We start from the raw sequence: 14,894 nt of genomic DNA, 5'->3' as shown, positions 1-14,894 counted from the left end.
CGCTGATAAATTAAGGGTAATACTGATACATGGTGAAACAACGCTCTGGTTGGCGTTTGCGGGTTTAAATCACCTCAGGGTATGACCATGCGGTGCATTTGACCTGCGGTCGTCGCACGGTGGCGCTGGCAGCAGTCCACATACGCAGAGGTGTGTTGGTGCATGTCAGAGTACGGTGCAGCGAGTAAGTGTGCAGACATTTTCAGACGTGCTAATGGTGACTTTGTCCTGAAAATGGCTCAAAGGACACATATTGATGACGTTATGAGGGGTAGAATACTAGGGTGACTAGAGGCTGGTCAAACGCAGCATGTCGCAGCACGGGCCCTCTGTGTGTCACAAAGTGTGATCTCAAGAATATGGCAACGATTAAAGCAGACAGGAAACGTGTCCAGGCGCTACAGTACGGGACGTCCACAGTGTAAAACACCACAAGAAGACCGATATGTCACCATCTCTGCCCGCAGACGGCCACGGAGTACTGAAGGTAGCCTTGTTCGGGACCTTACCACAGCCAGTGGAACTGTTGTCTCCAGACTCACAGTCTACAGATGACTGAACTGACATGGTTTGTTCGCCCGGAGACCTGCAAGGTGCATTCCACTGACCCCTGGTCACAGGAGAGCCCATAAAGCCTGGTGTCAAGAACACAGTACATGGTCATTGGAAAAGTGGTCCCTGTTATGTTCACGGACGAGTCCACGTATAGCCTGACCAGTGAGTCTCGCCGGGTTTTCATCTGGCGTGAAGAAAGAACCAGATACCAACCCCTTAATGTCCTTGAAAGGGACCTGTATGGACGTCGTGGTTTGATGGTGTGGGGTGGGATTATGAGTGGTGCACGTACACCCCTGCATGTCTTTGACAGAGGAACTGTAACAGGTCAGGTGTATCGGGACGTCAGTTTTCACCAGTATGTACGCCTTTTCAGGGGTGCATTGGTCCTACCTTCATCCTGATGGATGAAAACGCACTGCCCCACCGAGTTGTCATCGTGGAGGAGTACCTTGAAACAGAAGATATCAGGCGAATGGAGTGGCCTGCCTGTTCTCCAGACCTAACCCCAACGAGTACGTCTAGGATGCTCTCAGTTGACGTATTGCTGCACGTCTTCAAACCCAGGACACTTCAGCAGCTGCTCGACCACCTGATCCAGAGTATGCCAACCCGTTGTGCGGCCTGTGTACGTGTGCATGGTGATCATATCCCATACTGATGGCGGGGTACATGCCCAGGAAACAGTGGCATTTTGTAGCACAAGTGTTTTGGGATGGTTTTTTCGACTTATCACCAATATCGTGGTCTTACAGATCTGCGTCGTTTGTGTTCCCTATGTACCTATGCTAGCGCCAGTGTTGTGTAGTGTCACGTTGTGTGGCACCATATTCTGCAATTATCCTTAATTTATGAGCATGAGTATAGTACTCAATGTTAATCATGAATTCAGAATGAAATTTTTGATAGTGTGACCCGTCGGTCTCAAAAGGATTCGCTTCTGGATCAACAAAAAGTACGGAAAAATTAAGAAGGTGGTGTTAATGTTTCAGAGGTTCTGCATAGCCTTTCCCTACTAGAGCACAAAGTTCATGCAGCTTTATGAAACTGTCACAGAATCCTTCTTTGGGGTTTTACTGAACTCGCGCGTCACATTGGCATTAATGCCGTCTGATTGTTAATGCATTGACCCTTCATGTTAATTTCCTCACATGTCGTTTTACGGCAGGATTGTAATTGAGAACAGTAAGTCCTGTCACCGCCAATGATATTTTGCAGAAAAAAGGTCCACATTTTGCATTTCTAGCAAGCCACAACAGGCGTCCACGCGACGTTGTGTTTGTCCGAGAGTCAAAGTGTTGCGACTTATTTTGCGCACGAATTTCTCTTCTCCAAAATATCCTGTAGAATGTATTGAGCACTTGGTTTAGAGACGTAGCTTCACTGCGATTTGTGACACAACGTTGATACGTCCGCTGCTAGCACTGTCTGCTCACAGCTAATTGGTCGAATCCACTTATGTTGTTTACTGTCCTGCCACCATAGTTACTGCGCTGACGTGGCGCGTACGCCAGGTATAAAGAGAATCTTGGAACATTTCGGACGAACGATGAACATCTGGAGCACCGAACTGTTTGAAAATTAAACGTATACTTTCGGAATCCAAGAGAAAAAAACGAAAATAATTTTAAACGTTAAAAAGTATGTGGCCAAATATATAAGGAAATGAGTAATAACTGAGGAGGAGGAGATTAATGTTTAACGTCCCGTCGACAGCGAGGTCATTAGAGACGGAGCCCAAGCTCGGGTGAGGGAAGGATGGGGGAGGAAATCGGCCGTGCCCTTTCAAAGTAACCATCCCGGCATTTGCCTGAAGCGATTTAGGGAAATCACAGAAAACCTAAATCAGGATGGCCGGAGACGGAATCGAACCGCCGTCCTCCCGAATGCAGTAATAACTGAGAAGAATACGTGAAGAAAGATATCTCCAGAACAATCTTATCAGTCGGAAGACTAACCACTTGAATAAAAAGGAAATTTGCCTTAAACCACTTAAAATCATCCACCTTGCCATAAACGACGCCATGCTTTTATACTGAGGCGATAAAAATCACGGGATACCTCCTAATAACGCGTCGGACCTCTTGCCCGTCGCAGTACGGCAACTCGACGTGGCGTGGACTCAATAAGTCATTGAAAGTCTCCTGCAGAAGCAATGAGCCACGCTGCCTCTGTAGCCGTCTATAATTGTGTATGTGTTACCAGTGCAGGTTTTTGTGCACCAACTGGTCTCTCTGTTATGTCCCATACATGTTCCGTGGGACTCACGTCGGGAAATCTAGGTGACAAACTTATTCGTTAAAATTTTCCAGAATGTTCATCAAACAAATCGCGAACGATTCTAGTCCGGTGACCTGGCGCATTGTTATCTATAAAAATTCCGTCGCTATTTGGGAAGTCCATGAATGGCTGCAAATGATCTCCAAGTAGCCAAACATAACCATTTGCAGTCAATGATTGGGTCAGTGGAACCTGAGGACCCAGCCAATTCAGTGTAAATACAGTCTACACGATTATCGACCCATCACTACCTTGCACAGTGCCTTGTTGACAACTTGGGTCCATGGCTTCGTGGGCCACGCTTGAACCCTGCCATCAGCTCTTACCAACTGAAAGTAGCCAAACAGAACCATTTGCAGTCAATGATTGGGTCAGTTGGACCAGAGGACCCAGCCCATTCGATGTAAACACAGTCGACACGATTATCGAGCCATGACTACCTAGCACAGTGCCTTGTTGACCACTTGGGTCCATGGATTTGTGGGACACACACGAACCCTGCTATTAGCTCTTACAAACTGAAAGTAGCCAAACATAACCATTTGCAGTCAATGATTGGGTCAGTTGGACCAGAGGACCCAGTCCATTCAATTTAAATACAGTCTACACGATTATCGAGCCATCACTACCTTGCACAGTGCCTTGTTGACAACTTGGGTCCATGGCTTCGTGGGCCACGCTTGAACCCTGCTATTAGCTCTTACCAACTGAAATTAGCCAAACGTAACCATTTGCAGTCAATGATTGGGTCAGTTGGACCAGAGGACCCAGCCCATTCATTGTAAATACAGTCTACACGATTATCGAGCCATCAGTACCTTGCACAGTGCCTTGTTGACCACTTGGGTCCATGGCTTCGTGGACCACACTCGAACCCTGCTATCAGATCTTATCAACTGAAAGTAGCCAAACATAACCATTTGCAGTCAATGGTTGGGTCAGTTGGACCACAGGACGCAGCCCATTCAATGTAAATACAGTCTACACGATTATCGAGCCATCAGTACTTTGCACAGTGCCTTGTTGACCACTTGGGTCCATGGCTTCGTGGGTCACACTCGAACCCTGCCGTCAGCTCATACCAACTGAAATCGGGAGTCATCTGATCTGGCCACAGTTTCCCAGTCGAGTTCAACCGATAAGGTCCCGAGCCCAGGAGAGCTGCTCAGATATTGTCGTCTGTTGCCATAGCTCATTAACGCCAAATTTCGCTGCTCTCTCCTATCGGATGCTTTAGTCGTACGTCCCATATTTATTTCCATGGTTATTTCACGCAGTGCTGCTTGTCTGCTAGCACTGAAAAGCCGCTGTTCTCGGTCCTTAAGTGAAAGCCGTCTGCCCACTGCACTGTCCGTAATGAGAGATAATGCCTGATATTTGTTATACTCGGCACACGTTGACTCTGTGGATTTCAGATTACTGAATTCCCTAACTACACTCCTGGAAATGGAAAAAAGAACACATTGACACCGGTGTGTCAGACCCACCATACTTGCTCCGGACACTGCGAGAGGGCTGTACAAGCAATGATCACACGCACGGCACAACGGACACACCAGGAACCGCGGTGTTGGCCGTCGAATGGCGCTAGCTGCGCAGCATTTGTGCACCGCCGCCGTCAGTGTCAGCCAGTTTGCTGTGGCATACGGAGCTCCATCGCAGTCTTTAACACTGGTAGCATGCCGCGACAGCGTGGACGTGAACCGTATGTGCAGTTGACGGACTTTGAGCGAGGGCGTGTAGTGGGCATGCGGGAGGCCGGGTGGACGTACCGCCGAATTGCTCAACACGTGAGGCATGAGGTCTCCACAGTACATCGATGTTGTCGCCAGTGGTCGGCGGAAGGTGCACGTGCCCGTCGACCTGGGACCGGACCGCAGCGACGCACGGATGCACGCCAAGACCGTAGGATCCTACGCAGTGCCGTAGGGGACCGCACCGCCACTTCCCAGCAAATTAGGGACACTGTTGCTCCTGGGGTATCGGCGAGGACCATTCGCAACCGTCTCCATGAAGCTGGGCTACGGTCCCGCACACCGTTAGGCCGTCTTCCGCTCACGCCCCAACATCGTGCAGTCCGCCTCCAGTGGTGTCGCGACAGGCGTGAATGGAGGGACGAATGGAGACGTGTCGTCTTCAGCGATGAGAGTCGCTTCTGCCTTGGTGCCAATGATGGTCGTATGCGTGTTTGGCGCCGTGCAGGTGAGCGCCACAATCAGGACTGCATACGACCGAGGCACACGGGGCCAACACCCGGCATCATGGTGTGGGGAGCGATCTCCTACACTGGCCGTACACCACTGGTGATCGTCGAGGGGACACTGAATAGTGCACGGTACATCCAAAAAAGGTCATCGAACCCATCGTTCTACCATTCCTAGACCGGCAAGGGAACTTGCTGTTCCAACAGGACAATGCACGTCCGCATGTATCCCGTGCCACCCAACGTGCTCTAGAAGGTGTAAGTCAACTACCCTGGCCAGCAAGATCTCCGGATCTGTCCCCCATTGAGCATGTTCATGTTTGGGACTGGATGAAGCGTCGTCTCACGCGGTCTGCACGTCCAGCACGAACGCTGGTCCAACTGAGGCGCCAGGTGGAAATGGCATGGCAAGCCGTTCCACAGGACTACATCCAGCATCTCTACGATCGTCTCCATGGGAGAATAGCAGCCTGCATTGCTGCGAAAGGTGGATATACACTGTACTAGTGCCGACATTGTGCATGCTCTGTTGCCTGTGTGTATGTGCCTGTGGTTCTGTCAGTGTGCTCATGTGATGTATCTGACCCCAGGAATGTGTCAATAAAGTTTCCCCTTCCTGGGACAATGAATTCACGGTGTTCTTATTTCAGTTTCCAGGAGTGTATATCCGAAACGATATGTCCCATGCGTCTAGCTCCAACTACCATTTCGCTTTCAAAATCTGCTAATACGCATTGTACGGCCATAAACAGGATGGACACCATTTTATATGAATCGCCTGAGTACAAATGATAGCTTTGTCTATGCACGGCCTTTTTAGACCTTGTGTACGTGATATTATTGCCATGTGTGTATGTTCATTCGCTATCCCATGACATCAGTCACGTTAATTTATAACTACAGCTACTCATATTTCGCCATCTTCTTCTCTAGGGGAAGGTTTCACTCTTAATTTAAATTTTACATGGCCATCTGCAAGTCGCGTTTTGGGTGTAACAATCCTGGGTTTGAGATCTAGTGAAATACGTCAACATACCGCGCAAGGAATAAGGAATGGCATTAACATTAATCCAAAAAAAGATGATTAACCTTCGGCCTTTATTGGAGTTACAACCATACATCGCTGGTATATGCTATGCGTATCCTTACACAGGTGGAGAAATTAACCCATAGGGATACAGAAACGTCGAGTAGATAGACATATTGTGAAACGTTGGAAGGTCAAAACTAAGTATTATGTGGAGTTTCGGAGCAGAAAACGTCTGTGAAGTTTGAAAAGTAGGAGAAAGGCTTCGGTTGAAGTAAAACTGCAGGAGCGCTTTCTGAGTCGGTATTAAAACTCTAGTTGGTAAGAGCGTAGTTGTGAAAGACAGGGTTCACCGATCGAATGACAAACGAGCATACAATTTCATTCTGCCAGGAAGTTTAATATGTACGTCCTCCGATGATGTACATGGCTCATAGCAGAAGTGCTGAATGCTTTCGATCGATAGCTGGGTGGGGTGGGGATATCCGTATCCGCCTCCCGACCATGAACGTCGTAGCATAGCGTTAAGCGCTGCAGATGGTTTATGTTGATTATTGCTGTGTACCAGGATTAGTAGTTATGAATATCTAATGATGGTTCGATAATATGGCGGGTGATTCGACTGGTATTGCGATTGTACTTTAAGTATAATATAATAGGCGTGTGACGAGGGCCTCCCGTCGGGTAGACCGCTCGCCTGGTGAAAGTATTTCAATTTGACGCCACTTTGGCGACTTGCGTGTCGATGGGGATGAAATGATGATGATTAGGATAACACAACACCCAGTCCCTGAGCGGGATTGACAGTCTGTCGCTCTGACCACTTTTTTTTCCTTAGTTTAAGACGAGGGCCGAAATGTGGTAAAAAAAATAATTATTATACAGTTGGACGCGAAGAGGTGACTGTAAGTTTACAATGCACGACGATTACCACTTTGTTTTCTCTGGGTTCAAACGAAAACAAATACTCCAATTATCCTGGTTTCTCCTTCCAGTAAACAAAAATTAGTCTGCTTTGTCTTGATGGCGAAGACGCAATCTTTTGGAACAAAAAACGTTTCTCAAAGCCAAAATCAAATTTCTTTTTCCTTTAAGAACAAATTATGAGGAATAATATATATATATATTAAGTCGTCGTGCGACTTGTAACTAAAGACCAGTTGTTACAGGAGCGCCTGAAGTGTCTCCGCCTACAGCAGGCCGGCTCGCCCAAACGTGTCTTCTCATTGCGTAGGCGTGGGTTCTGGGTAGCAGATCTTTTCAGTTCGGTTCGGTTAATTGAGTTTTCAGCTTCTCACGGCTTGGACGTTCCAGCTACGTGGTGGGTCATCGAAGGTGCTCCGTAAGAAATTGGAAAAATATTGCTTATAGCGTGGTTTGCGTATCAGGACGCAGTTTCGTTCGCTGAGATAAGTCCAATATCCTAGCGTAGACTTGTTGCCAGAAGTAAAATGATAGCGGATCGTGTGGCCACAGATCCAATTCACAGAGTGGGTTTTGGCGGAGGGGTAGAAAGTCTTATCGGGGTACAAAAGCATGTGGACGTCGATCTGAGATGGTGTCTGTCGAGAAAGAAACGCCAAAATTCGCCGCGCAAGTGTCCAGATGTCGAACGCTGTGCTACAGTGGAACCGGTGGACATCCGTGTCATCCACTCCACATTGGGGGCAGAGTGATGAATCGGCGAGATGGATGCGGTGCAGACGATCTCGGTTAACTTGTTTGCCATTCACGGTGTTGTACCACGCTGATTGAACGTCTGATTCGAGAAAACGCGCATGGATCACCTTCCATATGTGTCGCCACTCGTACTGTGGATACTTACGTTCGATGGGGTTGGGCGGGTGGCACTGTTGTAACGATTCGGAGACTGTTTTCGTGAGGTACAAACGTGCAAGCGGTAAGGACCGGTAGACATAAGTGAACTGCAGGAAAAATCGTTGGATGTAATAAAAGGGGGTTGGAATGGTCGATTTCAGTACTGGGGCGGACAAGGAGTACCACTCAGCTACCGGGGGCGGACGTACTTTCAGTGGTTCGCATTCATTACAGGGCTGCAATCAAATCGAAAGCTATTCATCATGGTTTTAGAACTAGCTTTGACCCGAAAAGATGGTTCCACAGTAACATACTTCCCATACTGAATCAACAATCCGACCTTGTAAATCCCCTTTCACAGTAGCGTTGTAGAAAACACGTAGACAGAAATAAATAGCCAGGTCTCGATCAGAGACGTAGCAAATGGTTCTCAAGAGATCGACTACTAATTAACGGCATTTTACACACACCGCAATACATCCGTCACAATCGTATCTCGCTGCATTTTGCCCGTGTTAATATTTCGCGCCGCGATATAAATGTCTCGTTAAGGTCCGGAGCTTCCAAGCTGTTATCTCCGCGGCGCAGCAGCTTTTTACGGGGAAAAAAATAAAAGCTCGTCTCTCTAATTTAGCCTTTTTAACTCGACAAACGACCGGCGTTTCTAATTACATTCCTCGGCTCTACACGGCGGGCGCATCAGTTACGTCCGTTCTCTGCACTTTAATGACCGCCGGTCTTTGAAATCGAGCCGCTACATACGCGGCCACTCCGCTCCCTGCACCAGGTACAAGGGATGCGAAGGGTCTGCAAAGACGCACAGACAGGGCGACCAGGAGTGTTGTAACGAAGGGAGAGAAGGGCCTGCAGTTGCCGTCCGCGAGGAAGAAGTGCTACTGTCGTGGGCGAGACGTTTCAAAAATACACTGTTTAAGACAAGCACTGTTACAAGTAGGTCGAGTAGCCATCAACTCTGGGACGGCAGTAAAGCTAGTTAAAGTAATTGGTGAGTAGTATAGTTAGGAGCTAAAAATTTGTGTCATCAAAGCAAACGAAAGTATTTCTTCCTTTTTTTCCTTTTTCCATTCCGGTCAGTCGTAGAAAAAATACTTCTACCATACTTTTCCTTAGTTTAAACTTTGGTACAGAATTTTTGCATTCGTTTCTATGAACCACTACATTCTTTCGTAATCCGTAAATCTTCTTACCAAAAAAAATAGAAAACCGCTCTTCATTTGGTAGTTATTCTTAGGTTTACCACTATATTCGTTACACTTTTGGTATTGTCGAAATGCGAATCACGTGACTGTATTATGTGTTGCTTCAGCTCTTTGTGTGATAGTTACGTAATTGGTTAGGACGTAACTGTTTACTAATGTTAATCATTGGCTGAGCTGAAAGTTCAGTGGAACTGTACACAAATTCGGGTGAGGCGAATACCTATTCCACTCATGGATAAGTGTAAAGTAATGGTCAAGCCACCAAGAATTTTTGTCATTAATGAGCCGAAATGGAAATGAGCTTTTGGCATCATTGGCCGGGAGGCCCCTTGCGGGGCAGGTCCGGCCGCCTTGGTGCAGGGTTTATTACATTCGACGCCGCATTGGGCGACCTGCGCGCCGAATAGGGATGAAATGATTATGAAGACAACACGCAGTTCCTGAGCGGATAAAATCTCCGACCCAGCCTGGAATCGAACATGGCCCGTAGGACGGCAATCCATCACGCTGACCACTCAGCTATCGGGGCGAACAATGAGCCGAAGAAAACGTTTAATACAGCTTAACATCACCTAGAAGTTGAACCCTAGAAGGACGAGGATATACACTTATAAGGAGCAAATCTTCAGGCAGTCAATGACGACCTTATTGTCAGCGTAGGGCAATTAGCTGCAACATGTCATGTTTACCGAATGACAGTCTAATGGGTGTTACATGATAACCTGCTGTCTACATCCATACCATTAACAGCGCATGAGGCACTACCACAAGTCTGTTGTCCTGCATGATTCAAGCACGCTGCTGGAAAAAAATTTGTACGCCTGGAATGACACATCGATTTTGATCTGATAATGGCATATGCCACGTAGAGGGCAGTAGATGGTTTCAGCGTCGTCCACCAACAGTAGTGTAACGGCGTAGCTACAAGAGTGCCACTCGTGTCTGCACTTTAATAGGGATTGCTCAGTCAGAAGGTCTGCCCCTATAGCCGAAAGGTGAGCGTGACGGTTTGCCATCGTACGGGACCGGGTTCGATTCCCGGCTGGGTCGGGGATTTTCTCCGCTCAGGGACTAGGTGTTGTGTTGTCTTCATCATCATTTCATCCTCATCCGGCGCGCAGGTCGCCCAATTTGGCGTCGAATGTAATAAGACCTGCATCAAGGCGGCTGAACCTGCCCCACAAGGGGCCTCCCGGCCAATGACGCCAAACACTCATATCCATTTCACCGTCATAAGGCTTGGTGTGGTGCAAACGTACGAAACAAGCAGGAAACCGTGTCACGAAGACGCAGCCGTATTTTCTACATAAAATTGAGTGAGTCTGAAAGGCGGCCTTCCGAGTGGCGGGATGATTCTTTCGGAAAATATCCGCACAAGTTGGTCGTGCTACGTCAGTTGTGCAACGATGATCAATGATCCCGTGAACATTCCCACAGCCGCAGACCAGGTTCTACACGTCCACGCAGCACAAGATCGTCGTACTGTAAGAGCGGCAGTGGCAGATCGTACAGCTACCACAGCACAGATAGGAGGGTGTGTGAGCGCAGACGTGTCATCATGAACTGTTGCGCATCGGTTATTAGCAGTGGGATTACAGACGCACACATCTCCAGCACATCTGCCACTCACACCACAGCATCGACCTTCACGGTTCGACTGATGCCGTCAGAGGATCATTTGGAAGATGGAATGGCGCGCCGAGGTCTTCAACGACGAAAGCAGGTTCTTCCAGCACGAATGCTATGGTCGTTTGCGAGTACGACATAGACCTGATGAGCGCTGTCTCGTAGAGTGCATTCATCCAAGCTACACCGGCCAAACCCCAAGCCTGATGGTCCGGGCTACAATAAGCTACATCTCTTCCAGAATGAGATTTTCACTCTGCAGCGGAGTGTGCGCTGATATGAAACTTACTGGCAGATTAAAACTGTGTGTCGGACCGAGATTCGAACTCGGGACCTTTGCCTTTCGCGGGCAAGTGCTCTACCAACTGAGCTACCCATGCACGACTCACACCCCGTCCTCACAGCTTTACTTCTGCCAGTACCTCGTCTCCTACCTTCCAAACTTTACAGAAGCTCTCCTGCGAACCTTGAAGAACTGGCACACCTGAAAGAAAGGATATTGCAGAGACATGGCTTAGCCACAGCCTGGGGGATGTTTCCAGAATGAGATTATCACTCTGTAGCGGAGTGTGCGCTGATATGATACTTCCTGGCGGATTAAAACTGTGTGCTGGACCGAGACTCGAGTTTGAGTCTCGGTCCGGCACACAGTTTTAATCTGCCAGGTAGTTTCAGCTACAACTCTTGTTCACCTTTGGTGTTTCTGGGGGTGACGCTAAACAGCGTCTGGTACGTGCAGAATGTTGTTACACCCGTTCTTTTCCGTTATTGCAGCAGGAAGGTGATGTTTTGTACCAACAGGACGATGCTCGCCCACACACTGCCCGTGAAACTCAACGTGGTCTGCAAGACGTGCAGCAACTCCCCTGTCCAGGGTCATCTGCGGACTCGTCTACAATCGAGCACATGTATGATATGAGGGGACGAGAAGTGACTTGTGCCAATTGTCAGCCAATAAACTCTGACAGAACTACGCGAACGGGTCAAGCAGACGTCGAGTAACGTATCCTAGGGCAGTATTCACCATCTGTACGATCGACTGGAAACCGGAGTCAGTACCTGCATTGCCGCCCGTGGAGGCTACACCACTTATTAATAAGAGTGCATCAGCAATGGTCGACACCTGGTACCTCAGAACCGCTTGCGTTATTGATCTGCAAATGTAATAATTTCATGTACTCCATATGCACTGTTGCACCAATAAATCTTTAATGAATTGGAAACCTCTGAAAATATTTACTAATTTTTTTTCCAGCAATATATATTTTACCCTTTTTGAAGGCAAATGTGCTCTTCAAGGATTAGGCGTCGTTTCAATGTGACCAAATATGAGCTGACGTGAAGCCACACGGCACTGTTGAAGCTAGTTGTCGATGGGTATTTTTTCCTAGGGTTTTGCCGCCACCGTTGTCAATGTCTATTAAAGCCTGCTGTTGTCCCGATTAGGCTCAATAGAAAATCGTTCTTAAACAGTATTGTAGCTGCATTCTCGAAGCTGTGCCTGTTTCGGTACGACAAAGCACAATGAAGCACCTCTTCATTTCAGAGTTAATTCCAGTCAGCTTCCGAATGACATGATCATAGGATGTACGGGGTGGTGGAGATGTGTGTTCTGACTTCCACGTTCTATGGCCTTAAACCCAGTAGATTTTTACTTGTCGGGGTATTTCAAAGCTCTTGTCAGTCGAAACTCTGTACAATGTGCAAACGATCTTCGTACGTTCCAAACAATACCTTGTGCTGCAGAGTTACATCAGCGCGAGGGAGGGTTGAGGCCAGTATCAATTCGTTTCTGAATGTTTTCCATAACTAACGAACTATGAAAAGCTGTAGGGAATGAGTTTTTACAGGGAAACAGAGAGTTTTCTTCTATCTTGAAACTGCTTTATTTAAAATTGTTTTTTACTTAAATTGCAATAACTGAGAAGGTGAAACTTCTTAATTAAATTTTCTGCTTATATTGCTGAATGAAATTGACTGTACTGTCTCTTTACTACTCTTTATCGTTTCATATCTGACCTACAGAATCTGCCCTGACAAACAGTACTGTAACTTCTACTATTCATTAATTACCCACAATATTCAACGATAGCGCGATCTGACTGCTTTAAAATTGATAACCTGACTTCAAATAATTAATATAAAAGAATGGCCCTGAAGAGAAGAGAAGAAATCCTAACAATAACCTATACATTACGTAAGTCACTTACCTCACAAAAATCTTCATTACCGGAACTACAGCAATGCCCTAAGCACCAATACTGCCAGCTAAATAAAAGAAGGCTCTAACTACTGATAGACATAAGATTAGCAAAGGAAAGATTTTGTTGCAAAGCAAACAATGTATTTTTACCTTAATAATGTGACATCCAGTTCAAAAAATATATAATCGTCCGTGACATCCAGTTCAAAAAATTATATAATCATGAATAATATTCAATCTCCAAGTCGGACACGTCCAGATCGTCCACTTTCGCTAACACTTCAAACCTCTAATCTCCATCAATGCTGACTACTCACTCCCACCTTCCATCACTGCTGGCTGTTCACTCCCAACTTCCATCACTGCTGGCTGTTCACCTCCAACTGCTAGTCCAACCAGCCACAGAGTCTCATACAGGGTGCGCACAGCGCTGTCGGAGTTATTAATGCAGAGTGCTACATAGCGGTGCAAACATACAAACACTTAAAGAGCCTACTTGCAATCTGCAAGGAACATAGCCTGTAAGTTTGCTCGTAGTATTTTGCAACAATCTATACGGCACTCAAAAACACGGTCTCGGGCTGGTGATTTTGGTCCCATTTCACGAATATCTAGTTGAATGATGGAGCAAAGTGATTCAGGATTTCGTGTCGATCAACTGCATCTGACATTCAACTGAATGTACTATAAATCTTGTAACTATAGCAGTTCTCATGTACAAATTTTAACCCTTTCCACATCAGTATTAAGGGTGAGTTCTTATTTTTCGATACAGCTCATAGTCTGATTGATAATTAAAAATAAACTGGGGTACTAATCATTACTAACCACTCTATTGTTTCATTGCATTATTTATTCTGTGCTAGAGCAATCTTTGTTACAATAGTCACATTGGTAACATTTTCAAAAAATTAATAAATGAACAACTGTTTTGAATTTAAATGCATTTTTTGGTTGTCTAAATCTACCATTCGTTACTGATTCTCCTTCACTGGCGATTGTGTTATTTCTGTATTTCTTATTCACACTCTGAGTAATTATCGAAACGTAATTTTTCATTGTCTTTTTCTGGTATGAAGGTATATGTTTTAGGAAAATAGCGGCTGTTTCTTTTCGTAGAAAGCACTTAGGCTTGTTTCAAATTCTCTTGCTCGTGGGTTTTTTCTTGTATCTTCTTTTTTTTATCAACTGTTTTTCCGATATGGCAAAATTCATGTATCATATCAAGGGTGCCGTGTCCAAAGTAAGCACGTAGTCAACTGGTGTACCTGCTGCGTCATCACTTCGTTTGTTGTTTCTTTTTTGTTAGCGTAGCATATCGACCACCTAGCACATGTTCCACTTTATAGAGCACGCAACTCATTTCCACTTCCTTACAGGCTGTCACTGTTGTGGACTGGCAAGACAGCCAATCCACAGTGACGGGTAACCGAAAGGCACGCGCTTAAACTCACGCAGGCTGGCGTGAGGTCTGAAACAGGATACGTAATGAATGCTATAAAGAAAAGTACGTAGCTGCTGGAATACTTAACTTTAGTCCACAATTGGTGAACATTGGTCTTGTTACTGTACATGCTTCATCAGATGCATAGCAAAGGATAAATGGCGCCTTGCTAGGTCGTAGCAATTGACTTAGCTGAAGGCTATGCTAACTATCGTCTCGGCAAATGAGAGCGTAATTCTCAGTGAACCGTTCCTTGTAAAGTCGGCTGTACAACTGGGGCGAGTGCCAGTACGTCTCTCTAGACCTGCCGTGTGGTGGCGCTCGGTCTGCTATCACTGACAGTGGCGACACGCGGGTCCGTCGTATACTAATGGACCGCGGCCGATTTAAAAGGCTACCACCTAGGAAGTGTGGTGTCTGGCGGTGACACCACAGTCACTGCTATCTCATTAGCGAACTGTATGATGAAGATTCTGCGCCCATGACATACTCTATCTGATCAAAAGTATACGGGCACA

The 14,894-nt window shown here is 46.5% G+C and overlaps 1 protein-coding gene across 1 annotated transcript in view; it reads left to right on the top strand.

Moving 5' to 3' along the window:
* The window catches only part of LOC124620069, a 717,768-nt gene that overhangs the window by 339,582 nt on the left and 363,292 nt on the right, over positions 1-14,894 (top strand). The window lies entirely within an intron of this gene.

Source organism: Schistocerca americana, chromosome 6 (genome assembly GCF_021461395.2).
Source record: "Schistocerca americana isolate TAMUIC-IGC-003095 chromosome 6, iqSchAmer2.1, whole genome shotgun sequence".
Lineage (NCBI taxonomy): Eukaryota > Metazoa > Arthropoda > Insecta > Orthoptera > Acrididae > Schistocerca > Schistocerca americana.
This window is presented reverse-complemented; position numbering and strand designations above follow the sequence as displayed.